Consider the following 22,335-nt stretch of genomic DNA (forward strand, 5'->3'; position numbering starts at 1 on the left):
AGAATCGAATATGACTTAGTGACTAAACCACCACCTGCCTTCTTACCCAGCAACAATTAGCTACAACTAATAAGCAAGAAAATTGGGATACAGACTTGAAGAAGGTATTTAGTGTCACACAGCCCATATGCGCTGTAGCTTAAATTCAAACCAGGCCATCTGACCAGAGCTCACAACTTTTACCACTAAGTCAACCTTATCCTTCTTTGAGAACCCACCATCTTTGGCAAATGCTTAGAATCTCTTCTTGGGAGTGATGAGGAGTTTCATGAATCATCCTTATTTTCTTGCAGGGCTCACCTTGTGACCAGAAAAATAGATTTTATGATGAGTACACACAAAGTATGTACACCAAGAAACACAAATCAGTGGGTGAAAATGCTATGGGGGAAATTCACACTTAATAAGGAGCAGATGGACTAAAATATCTTTGTTGTAGGACAGGGAATATAAGTCAGCAAAGAGGTTACGTAAAGAACTGATTCAATGACTTCTTCCCAGAGATGAGCAGAGCATCCAACTGCTGGCTATTAAAAGAAACAGCAACTAGAAATCTTGAGTGCTCAGCTGGGCTTGAGCTTTGTGCACAATACCTGTTAAGCATGACAGTGAAGCTGAAATTTTACACACTAGGTGGGCAATTACAATAAATTCATTTTTGTGTTACAGATTGTTTTCCCCAAGAGGGAAAAAAAAAAAATACTGAGATGGGGAAGGGTGTCAGGTCAAAGCCTTGATGTTCTTTTATTAAGATTTTTTTTAAGCCCATTAGAGTCTCGGGCGATTGTACAGTTTTTGGCAATTTTGTACAGTTTGAGGTGATTGTACAGTTTTTGATAAAATATTACCCAAGTGAATTATTTATAAAGCTGCAGGAAACTGCAAACTCTGGTGAACAAATCTTTTTGATGTCCTCGTCCCCTGCAGGCCCGTTTTGGTGCCACCCTCTGTTTCCTTCTGCAGATATTCTGGGGTCTCTATGGCTATGGCTGCCCATTTGCCTCAAAAGGCAGCCCAGCCACCAAAGAAAAGCAAAAGATAGGAAAAAGGCATCCAGCCAGGATGTCCCTCCAAGCCCGTGTCCCCTCTGCCACCTCACCCAGTCTGCGAGACTGCTGAAGAGAGATTGCTGTTGTTATTTAGTTGCTAAGTCATGTCCAACTCTTTTGTGACCCCATGAACTGTAACCCACCAGACTCTTCTGTCCATGAAGATTTCTAGGCAAGAATACTGGAGTGAGTTGCCATTTCCTTGTCCATGGGGTCTTCCTGACCTAGGGATGGGACCAAAGTCTCCTGCATTGGCAGGCAGATTCTTTATCAGCTGAGCCACCAGAGAAGCCTGAAGCATGATTAGACAGTGGGAAAATGAAGATTAAAACAATGGACGCATATACATATACCGTTGTTTTCTAAATAGAGCCTAAATGTGTTAATAATGTCTATCAGTCACCAAAGTTCCTCCCAACCCTTTAGAGACAACTCATTAAAAAAAATCTGTTTCACAGTCTCAGAAACATATTAATATATGGATTTTTTTAATGTCACTATTATCAGGCCATACAAAAAAAATCTGAATCTGCACAACTGGAGTTTTCTTTTTCATATATAAAGCCCTTTTTGAGGCCATATAACTCTTTTCCATTCTGTAAGAGAAATACTTGAAATATTGGCATCAGACAAATCTATGATAACTTTAATTTCTACTCCCATCCCTGTATGAACTTAACACTCCTGAACTTGTTTCTTCAGTGTGACAATACAGATACAGTTTAGAGTCTTTGTGAAAACTGGAATTATTACAATAAATCACAGCACCTGATACATCTTGGCTACTGGATGTAAAGAGCCAACTTATTGGAAAAGAACCTGATGTTGGGAAAGATTGAGGGAAGGAGGAGAAGGAGGCAACAGAGTATGAGATAGTTGGCTAGCATCACCACCTCAATGGACAAGTTTGAGCAAACTCTGGGAGACAGTGAAAGACAGGAAGCTTCAGTCCATGGAGTCACAGAGTTGGACACAACTGAGCAACTTCACTTTCACTTTTCATTTTCATGCATTGGAGAAGGAAATGGCAACCCACTCCAGTGTTCCTGCCTGGAGAATCCCAGGGACGGGGGAGCCTAGTGGGCTGCTGTCTATGGGGTTGCACCGAGTCGGACATGACTGAAGTGACTTAGCAGCAGCAGCAGCTATTATGATGATAGCTCATTCAACACTGTTGAAGAGCCTTCTAGGAACCAACAAGTGTTTTCAGCACAGGCAAACAACTTCATGGATTCCTAGTCTTCATGGAGACTAAAAATATATTAGTATTTATACTAAAGTTGAGTGGAGCTGGTGGGAATGGACAGGAGGTTGTTCCAAGATTAAGAGTTATCTTCTTAATTGCATTATTTCCTGACCAAGTGCTATAACAAGATCATGTAATCCCAATCTCACACCATAACATTGAAATCAAATGGTGGTAGAGCCATTCTCTGTCCGAATAGAGAACTCTTTAGGGAGGGAGAGGAACAGTAGCTGTTATCAGTGGAACAGCAGGTTATCATATTGGTGTGGATGGTTATTGTTCTACTTGCTGTTGTTGCTGTTTTTATAAACCATCTAGCCTGCCTGTGGTTAAGGTAGTAACACTGCACAGTGCTGATGTTCTGCTTTGGCAAAAAATATAAATAGACATTTCCCACACCTATACCATTCTTATAAGTAGATAATTATCTCCCTACACCCCTTGGTTTGCTATGGCAATAGATTCAAAGCTATATCCTCTCACTGAAAATTAGAGCACAATTCAATCTGCTATGCTTTTCCTCCACAGTAGGAAGGTAAGTCTGTAAAGAGCCAGAAATTGTACGTCTCTGGCAAGTAAGAAAAGTGGGGTTTTAAATACACAGTTTCCAGAAGGAAAATTCATTCATCTCACTATAACTGACCGAAATACTATGAAATTGTATTTAGTAAAGATGTGTCTTAAGTTACTTCTTAAGTATGGTCTTCAATATTAAATGAATATAAATTTTGAGCAAATTAAACTTTTTTTTGGCTGTGCTTCATGGCTTGTGTGGAGAAGGCGATGGCACCCCACTCCAGTACTCTTGCCTGGAAAATCCCATGGACAGAGGAGCCTGGTAGGCTGCAGTCCATGGGGTCGCGAAGAGTCAGACACAACTGAGCGACTTCACTTTCAATTTTCACTTTCATGCACTGGAGAAGGAAATGGCAACCCACTCCAGTGTTCTTGCCTGGAGAATCCCAGGGACGGGGGAGCCTGGTGGGCTGCCGTCTCTGGGGCTGCACAAAGTCGTACATGACTGGAGCGACTTAGCAGCAGCAGCAGTGGTGGCATGACTTGTGGGATCCTGGTTCTCAGGCCACAGCAACGGAACCCAGGGTCACAGCAGTGAGAGCGCCTAACTCCTGGACTGCTAGAGAATTCCTGAGCAAATTAAAAGGAAAGGTTTCATATTTAAAGTAATTCTATTATTGTTTTTAATAAATGAAACCATAACCCTTTTTTCTTATGTAAATTTAGATTTACACATGTATGAACATTTTGAGAGTCAGAATATTTATAAAAGAATAAATCAGAATATTTATTAAAAAAACTCATGTATTAAATGCATTTTTCTTAGATGGTGATCATCTGTTTTTAATTTTCAGCTTTATGTTATAAGTGTTTTCCAGGATCATAGTCTAACAATAAGCATGCACAATTCTTATAATGAGAAGAAGAGTATAAAAATAAATAGTATATGTACATATTTTTTCTAAATCATTAATTTTTAAATTAATTTCATTTATGTATGTATATATGACCTTTCAATTTTACTTTAGAATTTCTACATAACAAATAGTAATAGAATATATGGGAACTTTACCATTTCTAATAATTTAAAAGAGAAACTCTCCATTAAGCTCTAGCTTATCTTTGGCTCCTTCAAACCTCTGCTGATCTTCCTTTTTTTTTTTTTTGATGAAAAGTGAACAAATCTCAGGATCAGACCCTTTGAATAGAAAATGATATTTGGCTGGAATTTAATATTATGTTAGTTATATTTATTTCTGTCTTCCTTCATGGCAAATTATGATCATTTACCAGGTACAGTTGGGATATAAAACTTCCTTTTAAAACAAATCTTTTGAAGTAAAATATATAAGATTTAATTATATATATATGAGTGAGTGAGTGAGTGAGTGAGTGAAGTCGCTCAGTCATGTCCAACTCTTCACCACCCCATGGGCTGTAGCCCACCAGGCTCCTGGGAACATGAAATTCTCCAGGCAAGAATACTGGAGTGGGTTGCCATTTCCTTCTCCCGGGGATCTTTCCAACCCAGGGATCGAACCCAGTTCTCCTGCATTGTAGGTAGATGCTTTATCATCTGAGCTACCAGGGAAGCCCATATATATATATATGCTAAAGGTCATACACGAATTTTAACAAAACCCATGAAATTGAAATTAATCTAATTTGAAAATGGAATTATGACAGTGTGAATCAATATTAATCTTGATTCCCTTGCCACCTATAGGCATTTCCTGCACTATTATGTCTCCCATGCTTTGAGAACCATTGGTCTAAATCAGTTTGGGCAAATGAACAGTGCCTTCTAAAAGACCTCCAGAATCAGAGAATTTACAATTTTTCTCATAATTCTTTACAATGATTATCAAGATGACCACACATTCCAGTTCAGTGGGTGTCCAGCCCACTGTTGCCCCAGCATAATCATCAGTCACATTGCCTTTTATACACCACCGTGTCCTGATTTGCGGCAATCCATGGTTGCTCATTTGTCTGCTCGTCATTTTTTGAGCACCTACTCTGGACCTTCCTCTGTGATGACAACTGAAGATATAACTGTGAGTAAGATAGTTTGCAGCCCTCAAAGAACTCACAAACAGAAAATCTGGGCAAAGGGACACTTAATAGCAATACAAAGTGATGAGGTCTGTGCCATGTCGGATGACAGATAAATCAAGGAACACTGCAGTTTCCTCCGTGTAAAGGGCAAGAAGACTAGCTAATCAGGGATGAAAAAACTGGATGAATCAGCTGCACAGGAGGAGGTAGGTCTTTGCTTTATAAAACAATGTTTTACGTTGAATTCCTGAGTATTTAGGGAAGTGGTGTGGTAAGGATTAAAGAAGAACACATACAATTTCCTACTCATATTCTTTCAGTGGGTGTAAGGCATGAGAAAAACCTGCCCTGCCTGGTGAATCTTATGTAAAGATAGATAAAAATGTTTGCTGAGGAAGGATATTCTCCAAAATTCACTAGTTCTAAAACATGAATCAGATCATGTTAACACCATGCTTAAAACCTTTCATAGTTTGATGTGGTTCTCAGAATAAAATCCACATTGCTTCCCAGGACCCACAAACTCTGCCCTTCCTCTACAACCATATTTCCTGCTAGTCTCAATCTAGCTCACTAAGCTTTGGCCGTCTTTTCCATATGCCAAATTTTTTCCCACTGGAGCTCTGGGCTTTACTTTGGCTGTTTCCTCTGCCTGGAGCACTCTTCCTCCTGGACTTTGAAAGTCTAACTCATTCTCATGCTCCAGGTCTCAGGTCACATGTCACTCACGTACAGAAGTCTTCCCTGATCTATCCATTCCCACCCACCTCACCTAGCTCACGATGTTTATCATCTACCCAGGACTGACTCAGTGTATCCGTTTCCTGTCTTTCTCATGAAGGGAGGAGCATGACTGTAGTGTGTTTTGGGGTCTTGCACAGTGAGTGGAAAAAAAATAACTAATAAATATTTGTTGTCTGGATTAATATACAGGTTTGGGGGCATGAAAGAAAACATGGTCAATTATTGAATCAAAATAATTCATTAAGATTGTAAAAAATAGTCATGTTCTGTCCTCACTCAGCTTTGAGTGAGCTAGGAAAGAAGAGAGCTAAAGTCTGTGTTTCCAGGTATGTGGGTTCTTTGTGAGGCTGAGAAAAGGCCAACTAGAAGAAGCCTCCCTGTAAAGATTAAAGAAGGTTATTCATCCCTTCGATGGTACTTGCCAAGGGATGCAATGCGTCTGTATCTGCAGAGAGGCTGGGAGGTATTTTTCACACTTTGAATATCCATTTTCAGATTACACAGAGGACTTCTCAGGTGACCTTGAGTAAGTCATTTAGGTAAGTTTCTGTGTTACTTAAAATGAACCATCTCTATAGAGAGAAGTGATGAGGCTTGTTAATTTACATTTGTAAAACACTTTGAAACCTCTGGATGAAAGAATTTCTGCGAAGAGGTACAAAGGATAAGGTAATATGTTGGGTAAAATTTGACCCTTTCTCAGAAGCAGAGAGGGAGAAGGCAGGCTTAAGGACACTTAAAGGGAGCCTCTGGCACATTCATTTTTCAAGTTAATCTTCTTCTAAGAAAACCCCCTGCTTTCAAGACATCAAGTGTTTTAATCACCCGTATAAGTTATTATTCTAATAATTATTTTCCTTCAACATTTCTCTCCTAAAATCCCAGCTTTGTGTAAAGGGAATCTTTGGGTAGGGGCTGATTTGCCTGGGAGGTTTTACCTTTACAATGCTTTTTTTAGTTTGTTCATTTTTACCCTACATCAGTGATATCAGGTCTTAAATGTGACAGTCTTTGTGGCTGAGCTGATTGGGACCCAAATGAGGTCATTTCTCTGACAGATGTTTACAAGGTACAGTCAGAGATGAGAGTATGCTTAGGAAATAGAAAAGAGAATTTCAAAGAAAGTTGTCAGTCTCTGAGTTAATTATATCCGTTCATAAAAATAGTATTAATAGATACTTCAGAAATAATACTAATAGGATAGAACATTTTCTGAGGATAATGATCTCTTTCAGCAAGGTAAATACAGACTCAAAGATAAGGCTTTAATTGTGAAACTGTCAAGGCAAAAGCTAAGCCTTAAAAAAAAATAGGGCAACCACTTTTTCAACATGCCACACCAAATACATATTTGTGTTGAGCCCATGTCAGTGCATAGCTTTCTTACATTTTTCTTGATCTCACAGCTTTGTTTACTTTGGGTGGGAGGTGGGCAATAAACAATTGTATTACTTGCTCTCAGGAATAGGAAGGGCTTATCTGCCTTCTATACCTTGCCCTCCCTGGAAGAGGACTGAGTTCCTTGCCCCTTTTAATGGATCCAGGTACTTGTCCTGGGGAAACTGTTCCCTCATAAGGCTACAGATAATGGTGTTCCTTCTCTATACGTCATATCTCTGAGATTTTTTTTTTTTTTTCACTTACCTTCTTAATGCTCAGAGGCAATGCACAGATGAGATTTTTCCAGGTCAAACCCTGCATGCTATCCAAGAGCACACTCCAGCTGATCACTGGTGCATCCGGGACCATATCTATGATTCCAGTTGTGTGAACACTGTACATGGAGCCACAGGGGTTGCCTCCACCCAACCTTAGTAGCCAGGATTTCTTATCTCCTGATACATGAACTATGTATATGGAATGGGGCCAAATCTACTCCCTGGCCACTGGGTGCTCATATTTCCCCTTGTGTACCGAAGTTTACTTAGCCTTTGAACTGTTCGTCTGAATAGATGCCAATCACTTCATATGGACGGGAAAGATGGAGTGCAAAGTCCCCAGGGACTGACTTGTAAACTCCTGCCCTACCTTAAGATTCATCACCTTGACAAGACAGTACTGAACATGTCGCCATAACAGAAGATGGTTGGACCACTAAATCCCTGTGGTCAAGGCATCCTAAACAAACAATAAGATCTTGTTTAGTTGCTCAGTTATGTCCGACTCTTCGTGACCCCATGGACTGTAGCCCGCCAGGTTTCTCTGTCCATGGGATATCCTAGCCAAGGATACTGGAGTGGGTTGTCATTTCCTTTTCCAGGGGAATTTCCTGAGCCAGGGATCAAATGTATGTCTCCTGCATTGACAGGCAGATTCTTTACCACTGAGCCACCAGGAAAGCCCAAAGAGTAAGATATTATAGGTAAGGTAAAGTCACTCAGTCATGTCTGACTCTTTGCGACCCCATGGGCTGTAGCCTACCATGCTCCTCTGTCCATGGGATTTTCCAGGCAATAGTACTGGAGTGGATTGCCATTTCCTTCTCCAGGGGATCTTCCTGACCCAGGGATCGAACCCGGGTCTCCCACATTGTAGACAGATGCTTAACCTTCTGAGCCACCAAGATATTATAAGCGAATGTTATTTCAAAATAAGTAATGACTGCAGGTTTTTCTCTAGCTTTTGGTAGGACACCTATTTGTCCTGTTTGGTTGGCAAAGAGCCTGATCTTCTTGACCTGAAAGAAAGGAACTCAGGGTATCATCACCATCATCTACTCAGACAACATCAAAGAGCAGCCACTGAGTACAAAGCATGTTATAACATACATGCTAAGAAAACATATTTTCTCTCTCTGTAAAAGAAGGCAATATTTAAAGGATAAATTCAAAGACATTAAAACACCCATTTTTCAGTCCCTTAACTGAGCACAATGCCAACAGCCAGGTTTGGGGTATATAGAGCAGCCTGCAAATGGGTGAATTTTTGCCTCCAACTATTGGTTCTGTAAATTGTCTCAGAATCCCCTACATTTAGAAACAGCATCAAAATCCTGCAGTGACTATAACAAAGGAAATGGCATACCATTTGTTTAGAAGATCATCTCAATTTGAGATTGATCAGGCAGCATCTATGTTCATGTCTAATCTGCTAACCCATTGACAGTTCTCAAAAGGATATACATAGAACCTACTGCTGCTAAGTCACTTCAGTCATGTCTGACTCTGTGTGACCCCCTAGACGGCAGTCCACCAGGCTCCCCTGTCCCTGGGATTCTCCAGGCAAGAACACTGGAGTGGGTTGCCATTTCCTTCTCCAATGCATGAAAGCGAAAAGTGAAAGTGAAGTCACTCAGTCGTGTCCAACTCCTAGTCACCCCATGGACTGCAGCCTGCCAGGCTCCCCCATCCATGGGACCTTCCCGGAAAGAGTACTGGAGTGGGTTGCCATTGCCTTCTCCTACTACAGCTCATCAACAGTCTTCAGTTAGAAGTGTGGGGTGGTAAAGAGTGGAACTTTGAGACAGCCTTGGATTTGAGCCCAGCTTCCCTGCTTACTTAGAGTCATCTCTCTATATGGGTAAGTGACTAATCTTGCTTCTACTCCTTCATCATTAAAATGGGTAAAATAGCATTGAATTCATAGAGCTGTACAGAGGAATCGAGACCAAGTGTAAAAATGTATAATATAGGAGTAGAAAGTTGGGAAATAATAAGTATCCAAGAAACGGGACTAGTTTCCTTATTTCCCTCACTTTGAATTAAAGGGGAATTAATTGTGTCAGGTGACTTCCTTGGCAGTACAGTTGATAAGAGTCAGTGTTTCAACTTCAGGGTCATGGGTTCGATGCCTGGTTGGGGAACTAAGATCCTGGATGCAGCATGGCACAGCCAAAAGAAAAGTATATGTCAGTGACTGAAGGACACAAGGACTTTTAATAATTGTGATTTCTTTCCCCTATGAACTTGTGCAAATGCACTTAAGATCTATTTTAATTGTATGGCAACTGTATACAATCATGCATTATCTCTTGTGTTATCTAATATTTCAATCACAGCATACATTGGTTATACTTTTAAACACACTAGATATTGTAAGCTCCCAGCTGAATGAAAGGTTCTTGAGCAAAACAGCTGTTAGCCTCTGTTCACAAATGCACTTTTCAGTTCAATTCAGTTCAGTCGCTCAGTCATGTTCAACTCTTTGTGACCCCATGAACTGCAGCACTCCAGGCCTCCCTGTCCATCATCAACTCCCAGAGTTCACTCAAACTCATGTCCATTGAGTCGGTGATGCCATCCAGCCATCTCATCCTCTGTCATCCCCTTTTCCTCCCGCCTTCAATCTTTCCCACTATCAGGGTCTTTTTCAATGAGTCAGCTCTACGCGTGGCCAAAGTATTGGAGTTTCAGCTTCAGCATCAGTCCTTCCAATGAACACCCAGGACTAATCTCCTTTAGGATGGACTGGTGAGATCTCTTTATAGTCCAAGGGACTCTCAAGAGTCTTCTCCAACACCACAGTTCAAAAGCATCAATTCTTCAGTGCTCAGTTTCTTAATAGTTCAACTCTTACATCCATACCTGACCACTGGAAGAACCATAGCTCTGACTAGATGGACCTTTGTTGGCAAAGTAAATCTCTGCTTTTTAACAGGCTGTCTAGGTTTGTCATAACTTTCCTTCCGAGGAGTAAGCGTCTTTTAATTTCATGGTTGCACTCACCATCTACAGTGATTTTGGAGCCCAGAAAAATAAACTCAGCCACTGTTTCCACTGTTTCCCCATCTATTTGCCATGAAGTAATGGAACCAGATGCCATGATCTTTGTTTCTAAATGTTGAGCTTTAAGCCAACTTTTTCACTCTCCTCTTTCACTTTCATCAAGAGGCTCTTTAGTTCTTCTTCACTTTCTGCCATAAAATGCACTTTTATGGTACATTAAAATGTTGTCATGGTTTGATCATAGGTATTTATCATGTTATTCAAGTTAGTCATTTAAAAAATACATCAAACACTTGAATAACATGATAAATACCTATGATCAAACCATGACAGCACCTATCTGCTCATTTATAAGTTTTTTTGAGGGCAGGAACTACAGTATGTAGATACTTTATAAAGGTCTAAGCATAAACACTTAGAACACTGTATTCACACAGCTGTTCTTCCCGTGTCATTGGCCACTGTGTCTTGATTTAACACATTTTATTACATCTAGGAAATAAGAATGAGTCTTCTGACACACAGAAAATATGCTATGTTTGATACGTAAAAAAATAAATAGTTTCAAATAGCATAAATGTTGGTGAAATTGAAACACTGAAGTCTAGCTCAATGAATTAAGAGAGAAGTACACAGAGTCCAGAGGAAAATGCGGTTATGGATGATCTAAATACCTCGCAACAGTCTAGGTCTTCCAGCTTTCTGGGACTGATAACACGATATTGGGGCATCCTAGGTGAAGTTAATGGTCTCAAATACTGCACCATGATAATCTGACCTCCAAGAGTCTAACAAGAAGCTATGCCTAAACTTCTGTTAATTACTCCAAGAGATGAAGAAAAGGGAAATGGTTGCTTGAAAGAATTTTAGGATTTGCAAACTTGAAACAAATAGTTTATCTTAGTGATTCACTAACCATGGAAGCCTTCAGTTGAACTGGTCCTAGTTTGCAGATTAAAAATGATTAGTTTTATGATTCGTGAACATTTATAAAAACTTTCCCCTACAATTATCTGAAACCGAGGCTACTCTACTGTGGTGGTGGTGGCAGTCGCGTTTTAGAATAAAAACAATTCCTTGAATTCAGTATTTCAATATTGTGCTTTGGGGGACATTGGGGTAAGTAATGCAGACACTTCTGCCCTCTAAAAAATATTTGGGAGGGATGTAGATATATATATATATATATATATATATATATATATATATATATATATATATATATATGAAATATAAAGTAGAATGAAATAATATAAAAAAATCTTAGTGATTATGGTCTACATATTGCTTGCTTCTTCCAAGGAGCAAGCATCTTTTAATTTCATGGCTGCAGTCACCATCTGCAGTGATTTTGGACCCAAGTAGTCTCACTGTTTCCATTGTTTCCCCATCTATTTGCCATGAAGTGATGGGACTGGATGCCATGATCTTAGTTTTCTGAATGTTGAGTTTTAAGGCACTTTTTTCACTCTCCTTTCACTTTCATCATGAGGCTTTTTAGTCCTTCTTCACTTTCTGCCAAAAAGGTGGTGTCATCTGCATATCTGAGGTTATTGATATTTCTCCTGATATCATCTTGATTCCAGCTTGGGCTTCATCAAGCCCAGCATTTTGCATGATGCACATATTGCTTAAAAAGGCAAAATTTTTGCCACAGTGTTCACCTTGTATATTCTGATCTTTCACTACTCCCCACTCAGAAAGATTGTTAATAGCTTAGAGATTTTAAGTTATCAATAAACACTTTCTCAAGTTCTTTATGGACAAGATTGATCCCACTTACTATCTGAGCTTCTGTTTCACCTAATATATATAATCCCATTGATGGCTCATATTCTTCACAGGCAGTAGTATTAAAGTCCTAAAATTCTAGTAAACTATGATTTTCCTTTAGACCAAAAACTTTCCAGTTTGGCCACTAAACCTCTTAGGACTTCTTGTTGCTTTTGCAGTGTTGCTAAGAAGGTCTTCCTTTCTGTCTATCCCCAGGGGAAATCAGGTAGACAGAGCATCACTAGTAAAAGGTCTCTTGGGAACTTTTTGGAGATCACAGTTGCTTGTCTTCCCTGATACTGTCCTTCCTAATGTAACACAGGTAATAATGAACATATGGATGTAAATTTATATTCTGTTCCTAAAAACTAACTTATAGATGATCCTGTTTGCAGAACCCCAGAAATATTTACCTCCAACAGATAATCTGACAATCTGTCTCTTAGCACAATACTTTGCAATCTCCCTGATCACTTTTTTTTAAGGAGATAAAAGAGGTCCATAGAAGTCAACTGTTCTGATCAAGACTACAGCACTTAGAGTAATCAAAGACTTTCTTTGTTTTTGATTCCAAATAGTAGGAAGAGAATGGAAAATATGATGTTTGTATCCTTTCAAAGAATGACCACTGCACTTTTTTCTTCTGTACATATGATGCTGTACCTGTCCTCACAGGTAATTCTTGGTCAGTGAAGAACACAGTTTGAGAAAGGGGGCATCTAGATCTGATACGCCTGGATTTAAGCCCAGACAATAGCAACTTTAATCTCATTTTATCCAGTGGAGATTTGAAAGCATCCCAGTACAATTTGTGGAAGCAAAAGATGGAAGAAGTACAGGCCTGGCATATACAGTATTATTATCTCCCTGGGTGATTATAAATGAGCCAGGAACCTACTTCTAGAAATATGCTTCTGCCAGTAATTATCTGTATGACTTCAGTTAAACCACTTAATTTCTCCAAATCTCCACTTTGTCATTTGTAAGAGAGTCAGACATTCTCAAAGGTTTTTATTTGCTCAAAATTCTATGATTGGTTTGAAAAGTGAAAGAGTTAGTCCTCAGTTATACCTGACTCTTTGTGACCCCATGGACTGTAGCCTGCTAGGCTTCTCTGTTCATGAAATTCTGTAGGCAAGAATACTGTGGTGGGTAGCCATTCCCCTCTCAAGCGCTCTTCCCAACCTAGGGATCAAACCTGGGTCTCCTATATTGCAGACAGATTTTTTACCATCTGAAGCCCCCCAAATATGGAACACTTCACAAATCTGCATGTAATCCTTGTGAGGTGCCATGCTAACCTTCTCCATATAATTCAAGTTTTAGTGTATGTGTTGCCAAAGAGAACATGTAATTGATTGAGGCTGTCCTCTTTGCTAAATGTTGATAACCTTACATGTCACTCGATTGGCTGAAGCAAGATGAAGTGCTTCTAGAAATGAACTCACTCTGAGCTCCAGGAACTACATTTTTTCCAGAGTCAAAGGTGATTTGGTTTCTTCCTTCAACATCAGAAATTAGCTGGAGCAAGAAGCAACACATTCAAAAAGGAAGAAGGAGTTCTGGTTGGGTTGTCCACTTTATCTTAAGGAAAGCACTTTCCAGATAATGTAGTGAGTGCTAGCATGTGCATTTGCAAACCAGACTGGTTTTGTCCAGAGACCTACCCAGGCCTTAGATACACAGATCCATAGACAACAGGTTGTTACCCTAGAGATGCCCACAATCAACTGCCTGCTTCTTCCCAAAGTCCCAGGTGGGATCAATGGTGATTTAGTAAAAATGTGTCTGACAACAGTCCTTTTTTAAATCCCTGATAAACTAAAACAGGGACTTTTATATGAAACAATTGTTTTTAAAGGTCTAAGTATAAAAGACGCTTACTCCTTGGAAGAAAAGTTATGACCAACCTAGATAGCATATATAAAAGCAGAGACATTACTTTGATGACTAAGGTCCATCTAGTCAAGGCTATGGTTTTTCCTGTGGTCATGTATGGATGTGAAAGTTGGACTATGAAGAAGGCTGAGTGCAGAAGAATTGATGCTTTTGAACTGTGGTGTTGGAGAAGACTCTTGAGCGTCCCTTGGATTGCAAGGAGATCCAACCAGTCCATTCTGAAGGAGATCAACCCTGGGATTTCTTTGGAAGGAATGATGCTAAAGCTGAAGCTCCAGTACTTTAGCCACCTCATGCGAAGAGTTGACTCATTGGAAAAGACTCTGATGCTGGGAGGGATTGGGGGCAGGAGGAAAAGGGGACGACCGAGGATGAGATGGCTGGATGGCATCACTGACTCGACGGACATGAGTCTGAGTGAACTCTGGGAGTTGGTGATGGACAGGGAGGCCTGGCGTGCTGCGATTCATGGGGTCGCAAAGAGTCGGACACGACTGAGCGACTGAACTGAAGTATAAAACAAGCCTCCAGATTCTATTTGCATTTAATTTGGTATCAGTAGATGTATATTTTCTTCTCTTTTAAAAGTATTTACTCTCTCAAGGTTAAGTACCTTCAAAGACCCACCATCTCAACTCGTAATAAGGGACACTTTTTTAGGATAGGAGAAAGCCTGTTATCAGTTTCTCTCCAATCAACTATAAGGTCTTGAGAAAACTACAAAAATATGACCACATGATCCTCTTTAAAAAAACACAAAGATTCTTTTATTTTCTATAGCCACATGGAGGCAAGAAGTTCATTTGTGAACACCTCAAAAAGGGATCAAGAGTTCTAAGTACTGAAATTATACAAAGTTCTTCCCTATTTTTTAAAAAGGAAATAAATTTGATGAATATACAATCACCTTGATGAGGAAACTTGTATACAGTACGTGTTCTGTGCCAGTCACAATTCTGGTGCTCATGAGAACACACGAACACATGAAGTATCCTAGTCCCTGAAATGGGTACATTACACTACTCTTGCTATTTTTATAGCTATTTGAAAATAGCTATAAACATTAATAAAAAATGTTTACTGATACCCAGCTTCCAATATTCCATAACTAGAAGAGAACTGATATATAGGGTATCTTTCTGTAATATATAATCACATACTATGTAAATATGCAATAATTATAAGTGGGGAGGTAGGAGAAAAAGATATGCTAGCTTGGGGGTAAGGATGACAATGAAAGGGGGTTTGGTGTGAGACACAGCAAGATGATCATGAATATTCAAGCATACAATATCCTGGATGAAACTGGGATCCCTTCCCAAATGGATACATCTAGATTACAATACTATTAATTCTACTCTATTAAGAGACTTAGATATAGCTCTGGACATGGCTGGCTTTAAACAACAGGCCATAGAAATTACCTACTGAGTTCCCTGTGGTCATTGACCAAAGGAGTTCCTGATAGTAGAGATATCAACTCCTAGTGAGGATGGAAAAGAGGAAGAGCAAGGGGGAAGAGAAAAACAAGATAGAAGGAGATGAGAAAAAAAAAAAGAACCTGCATTAGGCTGCAGTCTCCATGCTGTAATCACTGAGTTAGAGACAGTTCCAGATGGATGAAACTTCTCTGACACTCAGCCTTTGCCCTGAAACTTGCCTACTGTAGCATGATCTATTTGCTTGTCTTTTCCAGCAAAATGTTCCATTAAGGTTTCTGACATGAGCCTCATAATCACACTGAAATTCAAGAAACTCAGTAGACTGATTCTTTGTGATCTGGTTGAACCCCACTGAGAAAAAAATTCACCTGTGAGACTGCAGGTGCCAATTTTCACTCTAGCCTGTACTAATCAAAGGTGAAAACTCTTGGCTCTCTTAGTTTTTCTAAGGAAGTGACATTCCTATTTATTATTCATCTACTTTAAGTTTTCACAGAAAGCATTAGGCCACCTGTCCAATGTTGGCACCTAAGGAAAACCGACACACTGAAAATTAATAATAGCAGGTTGAAATACTTGTAGATTTTCTGAAAACAGAAAAGAAAAAAATCAAGATTAACTCTGATTTGGCTTTTGGTAGCTCTCTCCATCGGAGAAGGCGATGGCACCCCACTCCAGTACTCTTGCCTGGATAATCCCATGGACAGAGGAGCCTGGTAGGCTGCAGTCCATGGGGTCGCAAAGAGTCGGACAAGACTGAGTGACTTCACTTTCACTTTTCACTTTCATGCATAGGAGAAGGAAATGGCAACCCACTCCAGTGTTCTTGCCTAGGGAATCCCAGGGATGGGGGAGCCTGGTAGGCTGCCGTCTATGGGGTTGCACAGAGTCAGACACGACTGAAGCAGCTTAGCAGCAGCAGCAGCTCTCTCCATAATGCTATTTACTAGAATATATTTATGCAGCCTTTGCCCAGCCAAATAAATCAGCACATGGATACTTGGATTTAGAAAGATGATAAGTGGGGTGGGCAATGATCTCTTACATTTTAAAAATAGATTAATGACAACATTTTTCTGAATAAACTTCTTTTTCCTTAAAATTTTCAACTTTACAAGAGCTAATATACACACGACTTTCAGAAATAGATTTACTACCTATACTATATTGATAGTTCACACACTATAAGCTGCCAATGACATGTTGGTATATGTAAATTGCATATGTACATGCTACTTTGCATAGAAACTGACTAAATGGTCAGGAAACTACTGCAGAAAACCCAAAACTTTGGGAATTGGAGAAGAGGTTTAAAATGCCACTTTTCATGGCTGTCTTACTCAAAATTTATCACCAAGCCCATTTTAGTTAGAAAATAACACTAAAAGGGCTGTCTTTTGTTTCTGCTACTTGCAAACCAACTACTCAGTTCAGGTGAAATAACACTAACAATAATAATAGCTACCATTTATTTAGTGTTTTGCCAGGCTCTCAGCTAATAATGAACTTGCAATATCTCACCATGTTCACAAGAAGCCTTTGATATTAGTAACATTTTTAACCATGAGGAAACTGAGGCAGATAAAAATTGTGTATTAATTAGCCCAACATCATGCAGCAGTGAACAGTGGAGCTGGGGGTGAACCTGAGTACTTTGACTCCAGAATTCCCTTTTAAACAGTATGCCGTCCTTCACTACCTACCCATACACGTTGATTTAAATATAGATTTGTCACTCAAAACTCTTCAAGCTTCACCTTAAGTGACCCTCATTGATTCATCACTTATATTTCAAGACTTCACTATACAGATCACAGAATCTGGCCAAACTGAGACTGGCCACTTCCCCATACACCCTGTACTTTTCCTTTTTCCAGCTGTACTAACGGTATTTCCTTAATGCAAAATGCAGTCATGCACTAAGAGCAGAAGGAGTTGAAACCAATTTAAAATTTATATACAGATATATAATAATGATAAAGGCTAACATTTATCAAGCAGTTACTACATGCCAAGAACTGTATTAGTCCATTTACATAAATGTATCATGAATGAAATTGTGTGAAATGACACATATAGTTATTGTTACTCCAATTTTCCAGATGAGAAAATCAAATCTTAGGAAGGCTAAGTATTCTGTCTAAAACAACCTAACTTATAAGTATTGCATTGGCCAAGAAGGTTTTTTTTTCCTAAGATGGTACAGAAAAACCTGAACAAACTTTTTGGACAACCCAATAATAGAGTCTCAAACTGAACTCCAAGTCTGCCTAACTCTAAGAAGCAAGTTTTTAACCATACATTCTAGGCTACATCTATCCCAAATTTTAATTTCCATTATAGTTGTTTAAAACTAAATTCTATATTTTCCTGCATGCATGCTCAGTCACTCAGTTGTATCTGACTCTTTGCAACTCTATGGACTGTAGCCTGCCAGGCTCCTCTGTCCATGAGATTTAGGCAAGAATACTGGAGGGGGTTGCCATTTCCTTCTCCAGGGGATCTTCCTGACCCAGGGATCGAACCCACATCTCCTGAGTCTCCTACATTGGCAGACATATTCTTCACCACCCAGCCATCTGGGAGGCCCTCTATATCTTCCTACTAAACCATATGCTTCTTAGAACTAAAGCAAGATTTTGCATCTCTGCCCTACCCCCCAATACACACACAGTTATAAGCACAATGAAGTAAGAAAAGCAAACTAGAGACCAAGTAAAAAAGCGAAGGGAGTAAAGGCAGAGGATTTCAGAGCAAATGTCAACTGTGCGACTTCAGTGATACAGAATCCCTGAGAGGAGTGCACTTCCCCTACCCTCTGAAGCACCGCCTCTGCTCAATGTGCATCACTGTTGCCGTGGCTAGACTGGCACGGCAGCAGGTTACTGCAGAAAGAGCCCACGCACTCCTCTTCTGCACAGCTGTGCCAGAACTATCCCCCAGATGTAAACCTAACCTTAGCTCCAAGAAGTATACAGTCTAGTAGAAAGAAGGCTGTGCCGGAAATGTCTCCAGGTGGAAATGGCTCACAATCCCCTCACTCTCTCTGAATGCTGTGAAAAGCACCGTAGTTTGTAAACAATTGGAACCCATTGTTAATTCAGGCTTCTCAGAGATTCTAAAGCCCCAGAGACTGTATAATTAGTTTAAAATTTTTAAAGGAGTAGATTTTAAGTGAGATTGGGTGTATCCTCAGTTACACTGCCAGTGGTCAGTCTAAGAAATAGGTATGTAAATTAAAGAAAGTTATTTAAACATACCAGAGCCAGAAGATATTAATAAATCTGAGTGTGATTCTAAAAATGGGCAAAGACTTGAGTCAGCAAAATTTGAAACCACTTCTAATTTTATCTGACCCATTCGGTTATATTCTGCTTCTTGTGACAATATTAGTCCCTATGGTATCATAGAGAACTAGCATGGGAAGAACAGCAGACAAAGTCAAGGGACAGGATTCAAGGTCAGGTCAGACTGTCACTTAAAGCAGAGCAAACTCCAGGAAGTTATCTGGTGCCTACGAGACTTATTTTCATATGTACAATAGATATGGCCTGACTTATTGAATTTGTATTCTTAGTACAAAAACCCACAAGAAATACTTTACTATTTGTAAGGTCTACTACATAATATATATTAATCAATGGGGGAAAAACTGTAGCCACACTGTGAAGATAATATGTAATAAACATTTTTTATTTGATTAAAGGAGAGAATTGTTTTTTTTCTCCCTATCTCCTCCTTTTTCTCAGTTGACTGCGTAATATGTGCCAGATGTTGTATTAGGTGCTGGGAATATAGTGACAAACTAATCAGATAAGATACCTTGTGGGGTAGGGGGTGGGATGACAATAGTTCATGTGTAAATAAAAACATGAACACTTTCAGAGGATAAGAAGTATTATAAATAAAATGATAATGATTACAAAAGAACTTGAGGCAATAACACATGGTTGACAATTGGAAAAATCAGAGAGTCTCTAGTATAAAAGAAAAAGTGGAAAGAAAACTCCAGAAAAAAGAGAACAGCAACTGCAATCCCTAAAAATGAAGTAATTTTGGCAAATTCAAGAGACAGAAATAAGTCCCCTTCAGAAGGAACATAATGAGTGAAGAGGAGGGTATCATGAGGTAGGTTGGTCAGGCAATACATATAGGATGGGTCTTGGAGATTCAGTTTTAAAAAAGTAATTTAGATTTTAGTCTAAAGGCAGTGAGAAGCCATTGGATAGTTTTAATTAGGAGAGCAACTTAATCTGATTTGCATGGTCAGAATCTTTGATAAGACCAATAAAGAGGTGTGCATGCTAAGTAGCTTCAGTCGTGTCTAACTCTTTGTGACCCCATGGACTGTAGCCCACCAGTCTCCTCTGTCCATGGGATTCTCCAGGCAAGAATACAGGAGTGGGTGTCCATGCCCTCCTCCAAGGGATCTTCCTGGCCCAGGAACTGAACTTGTGTCTTTTATGTCTCCTGCTTTGGCAGGCAAGTTCTTTACCACTAGTGACACCTGGGAAATCCCAACTTTTGCTGATATGAACCCCAATGAGGGTCGTCTGCCCAAACATCGTTTGATCTCTGGGATATACCATCCTCATCATCACATCATTTCTCTGAACACTTCAAAGGCCCCCTCACTGTCCTTGGCATGAAGACCAGAATCCTCAACATTGCCACAAAGCACTGCAAGGTCTGAACCTTGCATGTCTCTCAATCCCATATGATGGTCCACTTCCTCCTTGCCTCTGCCTTCTAGACCATCCAGACTTCCTTAGGGTCTTTGAACATGTGATTCTCCCTATCACCTCAGAACTTTTGCAGATGGTAGTCCTTTGGCCTGGAATACTCTTATTTCCTCCATGTATCTTGCCAACCCCTATACTTAAGTCTCATAGCAACTGTCACTTCTTGAGGATGTTTTCCCTAACCTCTATGATGAGATCAAATCTTCTATCCTCTTATTTTATATTCCTATAGAAACACAGTCCTCTCCTTGAAAGTATCTATCACAGTTATGACTTCACACTGATTGGTTTGATTCTTTAATTTGTATCTCCCTTACAAGACTGTACATGCCTCAGGGACAAAGATTGTATTAATATACATATTTGCTCTGAAATTCCCCATATTCAGCACAGTACTGAAATCAAGCGGGAATTCAATTAATAAAAAAAAAATCAACCAGGCAGAAGAAGAAATAAAAAATGATAACAAACCAAGAGGAAAAAAACAGACAATATAAATAAACTCACGTGAGATCCAAGTAATAAAGTTATGAGATACAGACTATATGTTCAAAAAATTGATAGACATAATTAGGAATTTTGACAGGAACTGGAAACTATTAAAAATAATCAATAGAAAAATAAGTAATTGAAAATTATAATAATCAAAATTAAGAACCCAATGAAGGTTTTTGATAGTACAATAAATTCAGCTGAAGAGCAAGTTAGTAAACTAGAACATAGGTCAAAAGAAAACATCCAGAATAAACATGTGAAAAATAAATGCATTAAAGGAGAGGTGGGAACCAAAACAATCTGATCATATTGCAAATGTATGAAATAATCTCACATGAAGAGGACACACGGAAAAGATGCTGACCTAAGTAATGCTGGAAATATATGGACTCCATAAAACTAAATGCAAAAGAAATTGTACATAAGCACTGTCTTCTGGTTGGTAAAGTTGCACCCCACAGGGTACAGGTTACCAACTCTGAAACTGCTATACATGCATATTGGAATTGAGCAACTAGGTAAATGGATAGCAAAAAGCAGGAACAAGTTTCTCCCTGTTGCGGAGTGGAGGGTGATTACGGAAAAACAAGGGGAAGAAGCAAGAACTCCTATATAGCTTACTACAGATGCAGAGAGTTGTATTATCTGTATAATAGGTAGATAGGTAGGTAGGTAGGTAGGTAGGTAGATAGATATAGCTATGTATATATACATGGCTGGGCTTCCCTGGTGTGGCTCAGTGGTAAAGAATCTGCCCGCAATGCAGGAGAAGCAGGAGATGTGTGTTCCATCCCTGGGCTGGGAAGATTCCTTGGAAGAGGAAATGGCAACCCACTCCAGTATTCTTGCTTGGAAAATTCCATGGACAGAGGAGCCTGAGAGGCTACAGTCCGTTGGGTCACATATAATCAGACATGATAGAGAAACTGAATACACACACACATTTACATGATTGGTAAACACACATTTATGCCCTCACTATGTCAGATAAGAGAAACTAGAAGTATGTCACTTCAGAAGTGATGAGTTCACCAGCAACCTGATTTTGATTTCTAATACCATTATTCAATAAAAGAAACCACGGCTCACCAGGGAAATGGTTGATCCCAGGACTAGGGTAGGAAATAATCAAAATAAACCTGGAGGATCTTATAGTAACAGAAATAATGAAGTGCTCCAAAATAAAAAAAAAAATTTAAAAACCCCACGAAAACAAAATACTGACAAAGATGGACTTATATCAAAGGAATATGGGAGTCACTGAAAGAGTTCCGAAGGACCAAAGCCAAAACAACCTGAGTAACAAAGTTTTAATACAAAGTTGCATTGTAACTCAAAATATAAAGTAAATGTCCACAACATAAATAAATAACTGAATAAAGAAATGAATGAGAAAAAAGAGAAAAAGCTCCCATGCAGAAGAATCCCAAATAATTTAAGTAGATATTGTGCCCTTGAGGAGGAATATAACTCCACTCCTTAAGTGTGAGTGGGCATAGGACTTCTCTCCAAGGAGTATAGTGCGGAAAAACTAAAAAAGAGACAGCAAGAGAGTAAACTTACAGGAAAGAAACTTGACAACCACTAATTCAAAGGATTAAGGTCAACAGTAAAAGTGATGTCAACGAGATAGTATAAACCTGTGATATGACATGATAAAAATAGCATTTTACTTCTGTGGTTTTCCTTCCAAGAGCCCACAACCCC

General features: G+C 39.4%; 1 protein-coding gene across 1 annotated transcript in view; it reads right to left on the minus strand.

Moving 5' to 3' along the window:
- KCTD16 (potassium channel tetramerization domain containing 16) overlaps positions 1 to 22,335 on the minus strand; it is a 309,039-nt gene that overhangs the window by 244,046 nt on the left and 42,658 nt on the right. The window lies entirely within an intron of this gene.

Source organism: Capra hircus, chromosome 7 (assembly GCF_001704415.2).
Source record: "Capra hircus breed San Clemente chromosome 7, ASM170441v1, whole genome shotgun sequence".
Classification (NCBI taxonomy): Eukaryota; Metazoa; Chordata; class Mammalia; order Artiodactyla; family Bovidae; genus Capra; species Capra hircus.